Source organism: Nelusetta ayraudi, unplaced genomic scaffold (assembly GCF_046127955.1).
Source record: "Nelusetta ayraudi isolate G7.1 ecotype Tasmania unplaced genomic scaffold, CSIRO-AGI_Nayr_v1 ptg000168l, whole genome shotgun sequence".
Taxonomy (NCBI): Eukaryota; Metazoa; Chordata; class Actinopteri; order Tetraodontiformes; family Monacanthidae; genus Nelusetta; species Nelusetta ayraudi.
The window spans coordinates 797,579-810,790 of record NW_027466218.1 but is presented as its reverse complement, the minus strand read 5'-3'; the positions used below and the strand labels follow the sequence as shown (position 1 = coordinate 810,790).

Genomic DNA, 13,212 nt, shown 5'->3' with positions numbered 1-13,212 from the left:
GAAAGGAAAAGAGCTACATACATTAATACGACATCTCCCATCAGCCACCACGCCATTATAATTCATCCATCCATCCATCCATCCACCCATCCATCCACCCATCCATCCATCCACCCACCCACCACAGATTTGGAGCAGACAGCAGGTGGCCTCCGATCCTAAGCCAGCTGGACGATGGGACAGGGCAGAGGCTGAAGCGCTGGACTAATGGACCCACAATGGCCTCTGTAGGCCCCCCGAGGGGTCACGGGTCACGTGACGGAGGGGCTACGCGGAGAGCAGCGAGTTGACGGAGGGGAAAGAAAGACGAGTAAAAGGCAGCTGGGAGGGATTTCAGCGCAGCTCTAATGGGTGGACGGAGAAAGGGAGGCAGGTGACGGGTGGCGGAAATGGAACGTGACCCACTGGCCTTGTTCCTCTACTACTGACAGCATGATGGGTGATGTGTGTGTGTGTGTGTGTGTGTGTGTGTGTGTGTGTGTGTGCGTACGTGTGACTGATGGAGTGACAAAGAGAGGAGCTCTCAGCTGAACGACCTGGGCGGGAGTTTTTAATAAAGCCGAGCTCTTCACATGTGGACATCCTGCCGTGACGTGTCGCTGGTGATGTCAAAGCCTGAGCAGCGGCCAGCTGACATGGCCTTAATCTCATCTCTGACCCTTCCCCCCCCCCGCCCTCCCCACCCATCGCCCATCAACCCCACCCCTCCCCATTTCCTCTCCCTGGGGGGAGTGTTTGCCATTTTAGCGCTTCAGCTTTACTGCAAGCACCGGCAGAAACAACGGCGCACGCTGTGTAAAAGCAAATCTGATTATTTTAGCAAGAGGCAGTCTTCAGTGTTTGTTTGCAACAAACTCAATGCAAAAATAACAAAGAAGCACTTGCATGAACATTTTCCATTTTTTCAAATTGAGGATTTCGTAGAGGCGACACACTTCCCATGCTAAAGTTAGCGCTACGGAGAAGCTGCGGGAGCCTAATCCAAATCTCTCACTCCTTCTGTGGGATTAATAGAGCGCGGTGGCTTGCAAAGCTCCCTGCAGCAGGTCATTTTCTCAGAACAGAGAGCTTCGTTTGCGGAGATTCTTCTTCAGGTGAGGGCGGAACACGGCCAGAGGTCTTCCACTGTTAGCGCAAGCAGGACTGTGAAAATATGTGGCATTGGTGTTACAAGTCTTCGGAGAAAACAAACATCGTAAAGAGGCATGATTCAGTGGTACATGTGTGCGCTCAGGTCACTGATGTATCTTTACTTAAGGAATGTATAATTCAAACACAGCTGCGACTCTGTTCAGTTCGGCTCTGCTCAACATGTGCCTTGACTGAACCTGCAGATCTTAGAAGAAGGAAGAAAATTCTTTGATCTCATCTCTCTGTTACATATAAATAAACTCAGTTGCAGGTAGAACAACCGCCACAATTATCCCGTTCTGGGTTGGCGAGTTGAGCCCCCTTGGAGACGGCGAAGTGGCCACTAATTTTTTTTATTTTCTTTTTTTAAGTTGAGATATTTTCAGTTTGAAGTTCTCTGAGTTAATGGCCAAGCTCAGTGAAAGCTGGCATTGTGCTGTCGCATTGATCTCTCCTCTGTGGCAAACGACTGAAGCAACAGCGTCCGGGAAGAAAAACAACAAGTAAATTTCCATTGAAGGTAAAAAAGAGGACGAGAGACTTTGTTGGCGCTGGCAGCTGTTGTCCTCGTTAGTTTCTGTGCAAATCAAAGTCTTGTTGCAAGACTTTAAAAACACTGCAATCTTCTTAAAACACTAAATGAGGAATTGAGATTAAGTAATGAATTGCAACTTGAACGTTGTTGTTTTTGTACATGAACCCTAATGAAACCCTCCCGACTCAGGCATCCATTTCTTTAAAGATCCAATGGGAAGTGTTTGGAAAGCGGTGGCAAAGCTTTGGATGTCAGTGGGCAACAATTGCATCCGCAGGCCACTCAGGTTTTCCCACCTGCTGTGCTACGCCGCCCCGCGGCTAACCGCTACGTTCTTGCTAAAGCCAGTCAGCAAAGCGTAACATTGTTGTCCACGGAGAAAAAGCCTTCTGTACAGCTTTTGTGTTATTACCAGAAGCGGTAATGCGTCCATTTCTCATAAAACTGCCACCAGAACGACAAACATCCTTTCCTTCTTTGCAGCGGGCATTCTTTACAACTTTAACCTCAACTTAACTTGATGCGGTGGAGGTTCTTTCACGGTTTTTCAAAGCAGCTCGGAGCAGCCACAGGTGCAGATGGTAAGAAAGAAATCCACTTAAATTATATGACCAGTTGACAAACAAGGAGGATGCCCAAGATTTCTGTGCCATGGAGGTGTTGCACCAGATTACTGAGAATGTCCTTGCTGTGTCAAATCAAAATTCCACAAAGAAATTCCACAACTTTATTTTCCATCCTGGATTTCCAGTGTGCACCCTCACACGATTAGCAATCCAAAACTCAACATACAAGCTAACAGCCTCCTACTTTGGCTTCATGATGAAGAGCTGTAGTTAGAATAAGGCACCTTTAAGTTCATTAACGAGTCCCCGGCGTAGCCATGTGATATGATTTGTGTCTCATCTGGCTCACCGGTTTTATCTTTTTACAAACCCTCCACTCGCTGTGCGTCAGCGATGAGCCGCCTCAGACCTTCGGGCTGCAGCCTCCCCCGTCTTTGACTTTTTATGCGCCACATCTTAATGTCAGGAGCTCCTCGGGGCCGCAAAAACCCACAGCTCGGTCCGCTGACATCTGGCCACTCGGCGGCGCTAATCACTGCTAAAGCTCCCGCCGTTCATTTCTTTGGGAGCGGCGCGTTAACGCTTCACTCTTTAGTGCAGTCCCTCCTTCCCATCACCAGCGCCGTCCGTCACCACTCGTTAACGAGAAGGAAAACCTATAAAACTAAAAGAAAAACGTCCTGGCTCAAGGGCGGCGGAGGTGAGCGGCGGCCCGGCTGCTGTCAGGAGAAGGCCGCGGTGCGACGAGGGCGGCGAAATTGAATTCATAGATCAACGAGATCCGTCACCGACCGACATCATCAACATTTATTCCTTTTCGTCGGCGTCCTTGTCCACACAAACAGTGCAATAATATGGAAAGTGGCAAACGGAACCCATGAATCACTGTATGTCACGTACGGCAGGCGTCTAGAACTGTGTTTTTTTTATTTATATTAACATATTAATGAAGTGGAAATACCAAAGAAAAAGGCTACACAACGCCTTCGGGACGCAGTGTTTTTCTCTTTTTTGCCTGCTCGCGGCCTACAGCTACTTAAGGTTTTTTTTAGTCATGCCATCGTCACACACCGGCTCTCACGGGAAAACAACTCTTCTCTTTTACTGGCCAAAAACCTTTTCAAAGCAGCAAACAATCAGCTTCTAAGGGCAGCAGGGAGGGGACGCACGCCGTCCTGGGTTTTTTATTGGCCGGTGGGAACCAGCAAGAGTGTGTAGGCTCCTCTCGTTGGCCGTGACTTCTGCCAACCTCTTTCCATTCAACTGCACCTTGAAAATTGTTTGTTTTGAACAGAGACAAAAGTGACATCATTGTTTGCCTTGTAACCTTTAGCAAAATGCAAGTCATGGTGTGAATTCCACTCACTGCCTGCGCTGCTTTTGTATTTAGAGCAAGGACTGGATTCAGGAAGACAGCAAAAGTTAAACTTGTGTCCGCGGTCTCACTTTGCTTTTTTTTCCCCATACGGTCCAATTACCGTTTTAACCGGGGCCGCTATCGTTAATTAGCGCAAACGACATACTGGTTTGCTGTGTGAAAAGGAAGCCGTCGAGGGGAGGGTGCCGAGAGGTCACCGGAGAAGTGAGGCTGAAAATGAGAGAATGCAATGTGTCTGCAGGGTTCGCCTCTATAATTGGCCGAGTAAACAAGCTAAAAAGACCAAAAAAAAACCAACTAAAAACCCTTTGCTAAATATTCCCATCATGCATGAATCACCACTGTGTTGCTGTGATGTGAGGTTTACCTGCGTGCCAAGCTTTCACCTGAGGCGCCGTTTGTTGTGCCGGGAACAGTGGTCACATGGGCTGCGGCTCGTATTACTGCACGTTCCCCGATGAGATGAGCATTGCCTCTGTGTTGTAATTAAACGTTGGGCGGGGACTCGCTCTTTCCCAACACAATGAGGGAATTTTTTTTCATTTAGTTTTTGCCAGACAAACCCTTAGGTATCAAGCAGGCGCAGCAAAGATGAGGACTGTTTGTGAGGTCGCAAGGAGACGAACTCCTGGCATCTAAATCCTCGCCGGCGGGGAATCTTTTCTTCAGCGCGCTCAGACTGCAAACGAGAATGATTTGGTTCGACCTGCAGGTCACATCCTCGAGCTGTAATTAACGGGCACAGCATGCCGCGGTGGACTCCTCGGTGTCCCTGTTGTCGCCGCGCAATTGTAAAAACAAGCTTGCTTTGCGACCGGCGCTGCGTGATAGAAAATGCTGCTTTTAAAACCTGACCAGCCAAAGGCCCAGTGCAGCCGCCCGTTCACAAGTGTCTCGCTTAACAAATGAATACCCGCCTATTCATGAAGTGGGTGGTGTTTGTGTCCAGGGCTGTGCTGTCACATTAGTTCAAGTGGCCAAAAGTTAAGCTGACATCAGACATTTCTGGCTGATTTGTTCATTATGATGGATGCTGACTGCCAATGCATTATTCCACAAACAGATTTCTCTCAGCGGAAATCTTGTTGGTCCTAGTTTTCCCATCTCCTGCCAAATGTGATGTGACGAGCCATCAAAACAAGAGAGTTTTGGTTAAAACAGGTTATTCTTATTTTTGACTTTGGCGGCAGGCGTCCAAGTTGTTCCAATAACAACATCTGACAAAACTGGGAATGCTTGTTCAAAAACACTCCTCGTTGCCACCAGACACTGGCCACCTACCATTGGTGAATCCCACAAACAGACACGGGGGGAAAATTTGGTGCAGTCTGGGAACGTGACCAGACTGCAAAGACGCTTTTCGAAGCATCCGGTGGCACTGATGAATCGCTGACACAGATTGAATCACCACTGTGTGATTAAAAAATTGATTTAAAAAAAGATCATGGTAAGAAAAGAAAAAAAAAAAAACGGTCTAAAACGGGCATCGCTAGATTGGGATTCCACCTGGATGCGCACTAAGCCCGCTACACTTCAGTTTCCTGCTTGCCAATTGGATTGTTTAGCAGCAACCTAATCCGACACTGGTTGAGAAAACAAAGGGAATCACTTTTTTTGCTGTTTGATTGCAATAGGTGTACATGTCTACTGAGAAAAACATCAAAGTGCCTTCAGCATTTTGCACCAAACAGGATGGATTGACAGGGTGAATTGCAGATGCTGCTGCAGGGGAAAAAAACACACACAACTCGCTTTTAGCCAGCGCTGAACTTATCTTCCCCACGGTTGACGGCCATCAAAGTGAGCAGCTTATATCTTTCTGAGGTTCATGCTATTAATCTTGTCAAATGGATTCCGAGAGCAAAGACACGGTGCAAAAAAAAGAAATAAATAAAAAAAACGACACAAAGCTGAGGACGCAGGACCAGATGGCCTCGCAGATCGGAGCGGAGAGAGCGCAGACACAAAGGGAAGGACGAGGGGCGAGCGACAGATGAGGAGGAGGAGGGGGGAGGATCAGAAGAGGGAAGAGCTCGGGAGAGACGTCGTGAGGGGCTCCTGTCAGAGGCGGCGCTCGCTGTCAGAGGGTCTCACATTCAAAGGCCGACGTGCTTTCCCGTCGCCCCGTGACGGCCGGTTCTCAACCAGCTGCTGAATTATGCATGGCGAGGTCACGTCGTGAAACACGCGCATGTAAACCAAACGAGTGAGAGAGATATATAGTGAGATATATACACCATCCCAAGGCCGTAAAAGTGCAACGGGATGGCGTCTCCGAGGCCGAGGTCGTCGCTCAGGTGAAACGCGTAAAGCAGGAAGATGGCACTTTCATGCCCCTTCCCTCCCAACCCCACCTCCCGCACCCCTCACCCAATTTCTAATTCCGTGTGAAATATCACTTCCATCAGCGCACCGCACTAAAAATAACAGGGAGCCGCTGTCACATTGCGGGAATATCCATAATAGTCACCGAGTGCGGTAGTTGAGGTTGAGCTTATAAATAAATGACACTTGTGGAGAGAAAAGAGAGAAGGACCTTCTTCCTCCACATTTACATCGGAGCAGTTGGGATTATTTCCTTGCAAAAGCTGTGAGAGTCTCTGTGAGGATGGGAGGAGGAGCCTGGAAATTGTTCTTCTTTTTACTGGCTGGAGCGTATATGAGTGACTCACCAAAGGGAGTGATGAGGTTTTTGAGCCACGCGAGTCACAGAGTCAGTCACTCAGAGTGTGTGTGTGTGTGTGTGTGAAAACCCAAATGCGCACACAAGCTCCGCCCACTCCCAGTCCCTGCTGATAAACACCACCAATCTGGTACGGGAGAATTACGCAGTTTGTGAAGAAAGAGTGAAAGATCAAGAGTTCTCAAAAATATATGCATGTTTTTCTCAAGTGCGCGATTTGTTCATTTCATGAGCTGACTGACTGATCTGTTTGTTTGTCCCACGGCAGTGAGACAGAGGCCGGGCTGAGCTGAAACAAGAAACCAGAGGTCAAAAACAAACAAAAGCGTGTGATTGGCTCAGACTCAAAGTCTCAATTCAGGCCTTTTTTCAAATTACCTCGTACACATCTGCTCCACTAAAGTTATCTGGAACGAGAATGTAAAGCATCCGTCTCTTTGACTATAATCGGGTTACATCATGTGTTCCACTCATTGATTTCAAGGAAATGAATGTGGATTTCCAACGATAAGCTCATTTTCTCTCCCTCCCCCTTTCCGGTATTCTTTCGACAACACAAAAACATTTTTACTGTGCGATCATGAAAAAAGAGACAATCCCGTATTCTTGCTCTAATCCCATCAGAGACAAAGCCGAGCGTCGCCGTGTGACCGCGAGACGAAGCGCCTCTTCGGGTTTTATGGGTAAACACTTTCTCCCGGGGTGATCGCGGAAAACACAGTGATTGTTTCAGATGTTTGGAAATTGTTTGCACTTAAAATGTTGGATTTCCATCATGTTCTTTCAAAGACACACCTGCAATGCGGTCAACAATATCATTAAAAAGAAAATCATCATCATCAAAAAAAAAAAAAAAAAAAAAAAAATCAAACCTCAAAAAAATAGTCAAGAGAGGAAATTTGTTTCACAGCCATCCTTCACTCAACACCAAGTCCACTAAACTAATAAGTCCAAACACACTGAACACAGGAGACACTGCAGTTTCTTTAGATGATTAAAGACAGACAGATGGACAGACAGACTGATGGACATATAGATAGATAGATAGATAGATAGATAGAGAGGGAGAGAGGAAGTAAAAAGGCAGGGGCTTTAAAAAGGGCTTTGAGGGGGATTTGGCTCCAATAAGCCATCCCGGGGATTAAATCGCGGTAATGCAATGCCTACACAAACTGGACACAGTGCACGTGCACACGCACGCAAGCACAGGAGCGAATGCCGAGAAAAAAAAAGAGATAGGAATGGTGACATTTGAGCAGCCAGAGGGGGGGGGGGGAAGAACGGGCCACAGTATTATGACAATATGGTAAAGCAAAGCTGCCGGTCAGAGGGAGGATACGGAACAAGCGGCTGTTCTCGTCAAATTCAAAGACCGCCAGTGACTGAGAACGTTCTCCCAACAAGGATTTGCACCTCGTCATGTCTGTTAAGCCAAATCAACGGCGCCCAATCCCATATCAGTTTCACAGTCATCACGGCACTTTAAACACGTTCAGGGACTCAAACGCAACCTGCCGTCGGGTCACAATAGCATTTCAGGGTGACAATGGACACCGACCCGCACGGACGTGCCAGCACTGCTGGTAATAATGTAAGTGTTGACTATCTTAAAGGAGCCAATCAAAATCGACTGTTGCCTGTGTGAAGGGCAGAGCAGCGGAAGATAAATGTGGGAAACGTGCTCCAAAGGAAGGAGAGGGGACAGGACACCAGTCCGATCGGACTGCGAGGATCAATACACCGACAGAGGATTCGTCGTTGAGACATTCTGCCCGATCTCCAATTCCCACGATGACCCAATGGCTTTTTATGATCCAATGACTCAGTTTTATAGGATGGAGCCCAGTCATTATCACGCTGACTCAATTGCTATCTTTTTCAAAATTCTTGCCCGCCAGTGGCATCAGCACTTCTGCATTTCCCTCTCACATTTCCCACAGTCGAATCCACCTTCCAATACAAATCTTATGCATCCAATTATTATTATTCCACTGCATTCGTTGGCTTCATGTAAATAAAAGGAGCTAAACGCTGCGGCGAGAGGGAGAATCCGCTGCCTCGTCCGGATCTGTGTTAACCATTTGGCTGCCAGATGCTTCTTACCACCACGCATAGTCAACTTAATTCCATTTAATCCCAGGTCTCATCATCAGTGAGCACATATTACCATATGAGTGTTTCCGATCTTTTTTTTTTGCATGCAGTTGAGAGCAAAGGATCAAATCAGCGTGTCTGAGCTTTAATCGTAATTAAGTCTAAGTATCGCACGAGAAGCAGTGCTCTAGTGCGAAGCATCATCTCTGGTGTGACACGGTCATGCAACACCAGGCCAGCAAACCAATTAACATGTTTCCGTTAAGTCAAACAGTTGTGCACGATGAGGGTGCTTTTCCTGTTCAGTTTCAGCGCTACTCGCCTCGACTTCTGTCTGTTTTCCATAACAACTGCACACCACCTTCACATAGGTAAAGTCATTGGAGCAAGGAAAGTCCCCTGTCCCTTCATCGTATTACGGCCACATGCTTTTTAGTTTTTTACAAAGATTGTAAAGATTTATAAAATAAATAAATAAATGGATTTCAGGTAATCAATCAATTAGTGATTAAAACTACTTAGGGTTGATCCCCGTGGTCCAACTGAGGCCGACTCAACTTCATGGTGGATCCAAACGTGTCTTCGGTCCATCTGGACACCAAAGTAGTGAACTACCGGGCCTCGTTAATGACTTTTACCCAAGAGTTGGTGTGAACACTGCTGGTGTGTTCAGTTGTACCTTCTGCATTGTTGAGTTCCCGACCTTCTTGAACCTGGACGCCACATCAGCGTTGACTGGAAGCTCTGAATTGCGCCGTGTTTTTTTGTTTTAATGCAAGAATTTAATGCAAGAAGGTCGTGGGTTCGATTCCGGGGCCCAGACCTGGGACCTTTCTGTGTGGAGTTTGCATGTTCTCCCTGTGTCTGCGTGGGTTCTCTCCGGGTTCTCCGGCTTCCTCCCACACTCCAAAAACATGCATGTGAGGTCAATTAAACACTCTAAATTGTCCGTAGGTGTGCATGTGAGTGTGAATGGTTGTGTGTCTCTATGTGGCCCTGCGATGAACTGGCCACTGGTCCAGGGTGTCACCCTGCCTTCACCCTCAGACAGCTGGGAGAGGCTCCAGCAGACCCCCAGGACCCTGAATAGGAATAAGCGGGTATAGAAGATGAATGGATGAATGATAAAGCCAAGACGCTTCCAGAGGTCAGCAACATGTCCAAGTACCAGTGGAGTCCATGTCGTACCTCCTGCACCTTCTTCCTCTCGCTCTGCCCTCCTCTATGACCAGCAGCTCGAACACACACTTCAGGTTGACAGCGTCGGGCACAATCTGCGGTCTTAATCCGAGAGCGACACAAACTGCATAATCAGCCCGTATGTTTATCTGGCAGTAATTACCCGCTGAATTTCAAATGAAATGTTTTATGCATACGCACGCGTACACAATCAGACGTCAAACTCGACGCCAGGCGCAGAACTCCGGCCCTTTGTCGGCTTTCGTTGCGCAAAATCAACTCATTAAAAAAGAGTGCATGCGACACACGGCGGCGACTCCTCTTAAAATGCTGTCGAAATTGAATTTAGATGCAAGCAACACTGAGCACAATTAGGTGGTGTCCTGGAAGAGCACTCGTGGGTGGAACCTAAGTGTTCCAATATGTAAATGGAATATGCTGTGTTTACAATAGATAGATAGATACAGACTTTATTGATCCCTTTGGGATGACTCCCTCAGGGAAATTAACAGTAAGCATTTGTTAGAAAAAAAAAAGCAAATTACGTATTCTTAACCCGGCAGGCCAAAGGGGGCTTTTATGGATCCTGTGGTTTTTATCCAACAGAGCTTTCTGGAAAGTGTTCTTAAAAGGAGGACAAAACTTGGAAGGTGACCGGCAGGACGACCTTTATGACCATCAATCAATCTTCAACTGAATCTTTGCTAAGCCAAGTGAGTCGAAACATTTTCCCGCTGCTGCTCCTAAATCCATCTAACAGTCACTTCCTTTAATCCTATTTATCCGTCATTCATCTGTTCATGGTGGACACTTCAGACATGGTTGCCATGTCCGATGTTGACGTGTCAATTGGCCACTAGACTGGGTTGTTATTCCAGCTGATATTCATCTAATCGATGCTAACACAAGTCAGGATTTGCTCAGATGCAAAGAAAAGGGTGTTTTTTTTAACGGTGCGTCTGAGGCTCTAAAAATATATGGCCTTTACTGAAAAACAACAACAACAACAAAAAGAACTTTTAACATGCATTCAGCGTGCTCTGATTATAACCAAGCACTGAAAAACTGCAGAGAGAGGAAATCACTTTGCATCAGTCAGTCGAGAAGCCAAGAAAGGAGCCAGTGTGAGTGCAAGTCTTCTTTTTGCTGCGTCTCACAGACAAATCTCCCAACACAGTTTGAAATGCAAAAACAAGTGTTTCTTTATAGTGCCAAAAAAAGCAGACGCACGAGGGTTTTAAGGCTGCATCTGTAGAGACCAGGCTGCCGAGGCTGCCGAGGCTGCCGAGGCTGCACGCAGAGACAAAACGCCCCTCTGCCCCACAACATAAACAGCCGTTTGCGACTATAGATAGCATCGCCCAGTGAAATTAATCCAGTGTGAAATCAAGAGTCCAGTTGTACCTGGGGGAAGCCCACAGAGGACGCTCGTGATGGCAGCCGTGGCGGCTATTTCCATCAGCGCTCGGCTGCTCTGCGGGCAACTTGTGCACGTGTGCATGAGAAAACATGCCCTTCTGCTGCACAGCAGCCACGGCGCGTTCAGATTATTAAACATCGCAGCCAGTGACATTTATGTTCGGATTCTCTTTTTTTCTTTTCTTGGCCCGGATGAACGAGAAGCCCTCAGAGATCAGAGAGATTGCGCACAGAAGACAAGTTCAGCCTTCCCGCTGCTTTATACCAGCTCCCCACCCCCCACCTCCGGTTTGACAGCCGCATTTGGTTCCGACCGCCTTGAGACTCCAGCGCAGTTCAATCTAGACAAGGTCAAGGCACGCCGTCTCTCTGAAGCAGAATCAGCTGATTCTCATGCGGCTGCCCAATAAGCAACAGCATGCGCAAGGAGGCCGGCTGCTGCCTCATCAGCAGTTCCCAACTGAGCGGAAGACACAGATAACAAAAAGGCCACAAATGAAGACAGAAAATTCTCTGTCTGCAGGGCCGGACGGCAGAACTGCGGGTGTTCTACCTTGTTAGACGGGCAGGAGAAGCTCTGACCAAGGAGGGAAGGACCGGAGATGAGGAAATCCTGTAAAAAACACAGAGAGAGAGAGACACGGTGAGTTTCAGCGTAATAAACTGAGGCCAGCTGCGGCCACGCTCTGAATAATGGGCCGTAAAGCTTCCATATTTCACCCATTTAATGAAAATAAGTTCTCTATTTTTCATCCCGGACACCAGTGGAGCAGAGCTCGCGCAAATACTGACCACAAAATGTCCATAAATCAGCAGACAGCAGCATTTTTAGCCTTGTGTTTAGAGCCACCTGCTAAAAAAAAACAACAACACAGCTTCAGCTTCCTGCTAAAAGTGATGCTTTGTTGGAAGGTCCACATATATGGAATGAGGGGTTTCGTGAAAGATTACAGACACGTACCACTATATTGCTCATAAAGCGAAAGTTGGCAAATGAGAGGATTTAGCTCGACCTGCCTGTATTCTGGAGGCAGGAGTAAGAAAGAGCTGACAGAGGAGCCCACAAAGAAACAAACCCCATGATGCTGCTGAGTGACGGCGGGTCTCTGAACACGACTTCAGCTTCTCGTTTAATTCCTAATTTCCTCCATTGTCTGCAAAAGACAATTCTCTTTTGGCATTAATATCTCCTTCATCTGTTTGGAAAATCAATTAGTGAGTTGTGAGATGAGAAAAGTGTCTCGTATTCAGAGATAAAGCGTTCCAATTGGAAAAAAAGAAAAGAAAAGCAGAGATCCGATTAGGAAAATGCTACCGCAGGCAGCAAAACTCTGGGAGATCATATCGTGCATCAGCAAGAAAGTTGTCCTGCTGACGTAACGCGACTACTGGGGATTGTTAAATGACAGCTGGATCAGCAGACGGCTTAAGAGGAGAAACAACAACGACAACAACAACAACGGCAGGTAGCCTTAATGGGATAGTGAGTCAAGTGAAGTCAAGGGAGTCAAGTGAGACCTGTTCTGCCTTTTGTATTTGTCAGTTGGAATTTCTGCCGCTGTGCCCTCACGAGTGAGACATAAATAAAGAACAGCCAGACAAAGAAAACTCATCGTCAACCCCTGAAACTGATCCAAGTTTTTTTTTTTCTCTTTCACATTGGAATCCCCTTCAGCAACAGACTGAGACACAGGCGGCGCCCCCTGGAGGAAACAGCCAGGAGGAGAAGAACAAGTCTTGCGTTGCTGAACACTGCGGCTGATCCTGAGGCAAACACACATCGACTCGTGTTGTCGTCTTGCAGTGTTTAGCTGAGGCAGGCTCCTCTGACTGCGCGGCGCCGTGACACAGGAAGTAGACCTTGTTGGGACGTCAGCGGGGCGGCTAATCTGATTCGAGGGGAGCACTTGAGAAATTCGTTTGGGGGGCCGACTGGAGTTGTCGAGGACGTCTTTCAAGCGGCTGACTGCTGCTCGCGCCAGATAATTAGACCGCCAGTGTTGGCAAAGTGCGCGTGGCACAATCTACCCAAAAACACAGCCGGAGTGTGGCGGCGATGCAAAATACATGAGGAGGACTTGTAATGATGCTAAATTAATATTTCAGAGCGTAAAATGAGGCTCAGGCGACAGATTCTGCTGTGGACTTCTCCTTCCGTCGCCCGTGAAAACGCTCCCACTTTGAAGAGTTGTTGTTTTGCAGTAGCTGTGAGCGCCAGAGCCACATT

The 13,212-nt window shown here is 47.4% G+C and overlaps 1 protein-coding gene across 3 annotated transcripts in view; it reads right to left on the bottom strand.

Annotated features, from left to right (window-relative positions):
* Window positions 1–11,600, bottom strand: part of dlgap4b (discs, large (Drosophila) homolog-associated protein 4b) — a 56,989-nt gene extending 45,389 nt beyond the window's left edge. For all 3 annotated transcript variants that reach the window (XM_076014370.1, XM_076014371.1, XM_076014372.1), the window contains exon 1: window positions 11,539–11,600. The gene's annotated coding sequence lies outside the window, so the exon portion shown is untranslated. The remainder of the gene's footprint in view (window positions 1–11,538) is intronic.
* Between the last annotated feature and the right edge of the window lie 1,612 nt (window positions 11,601–13,212).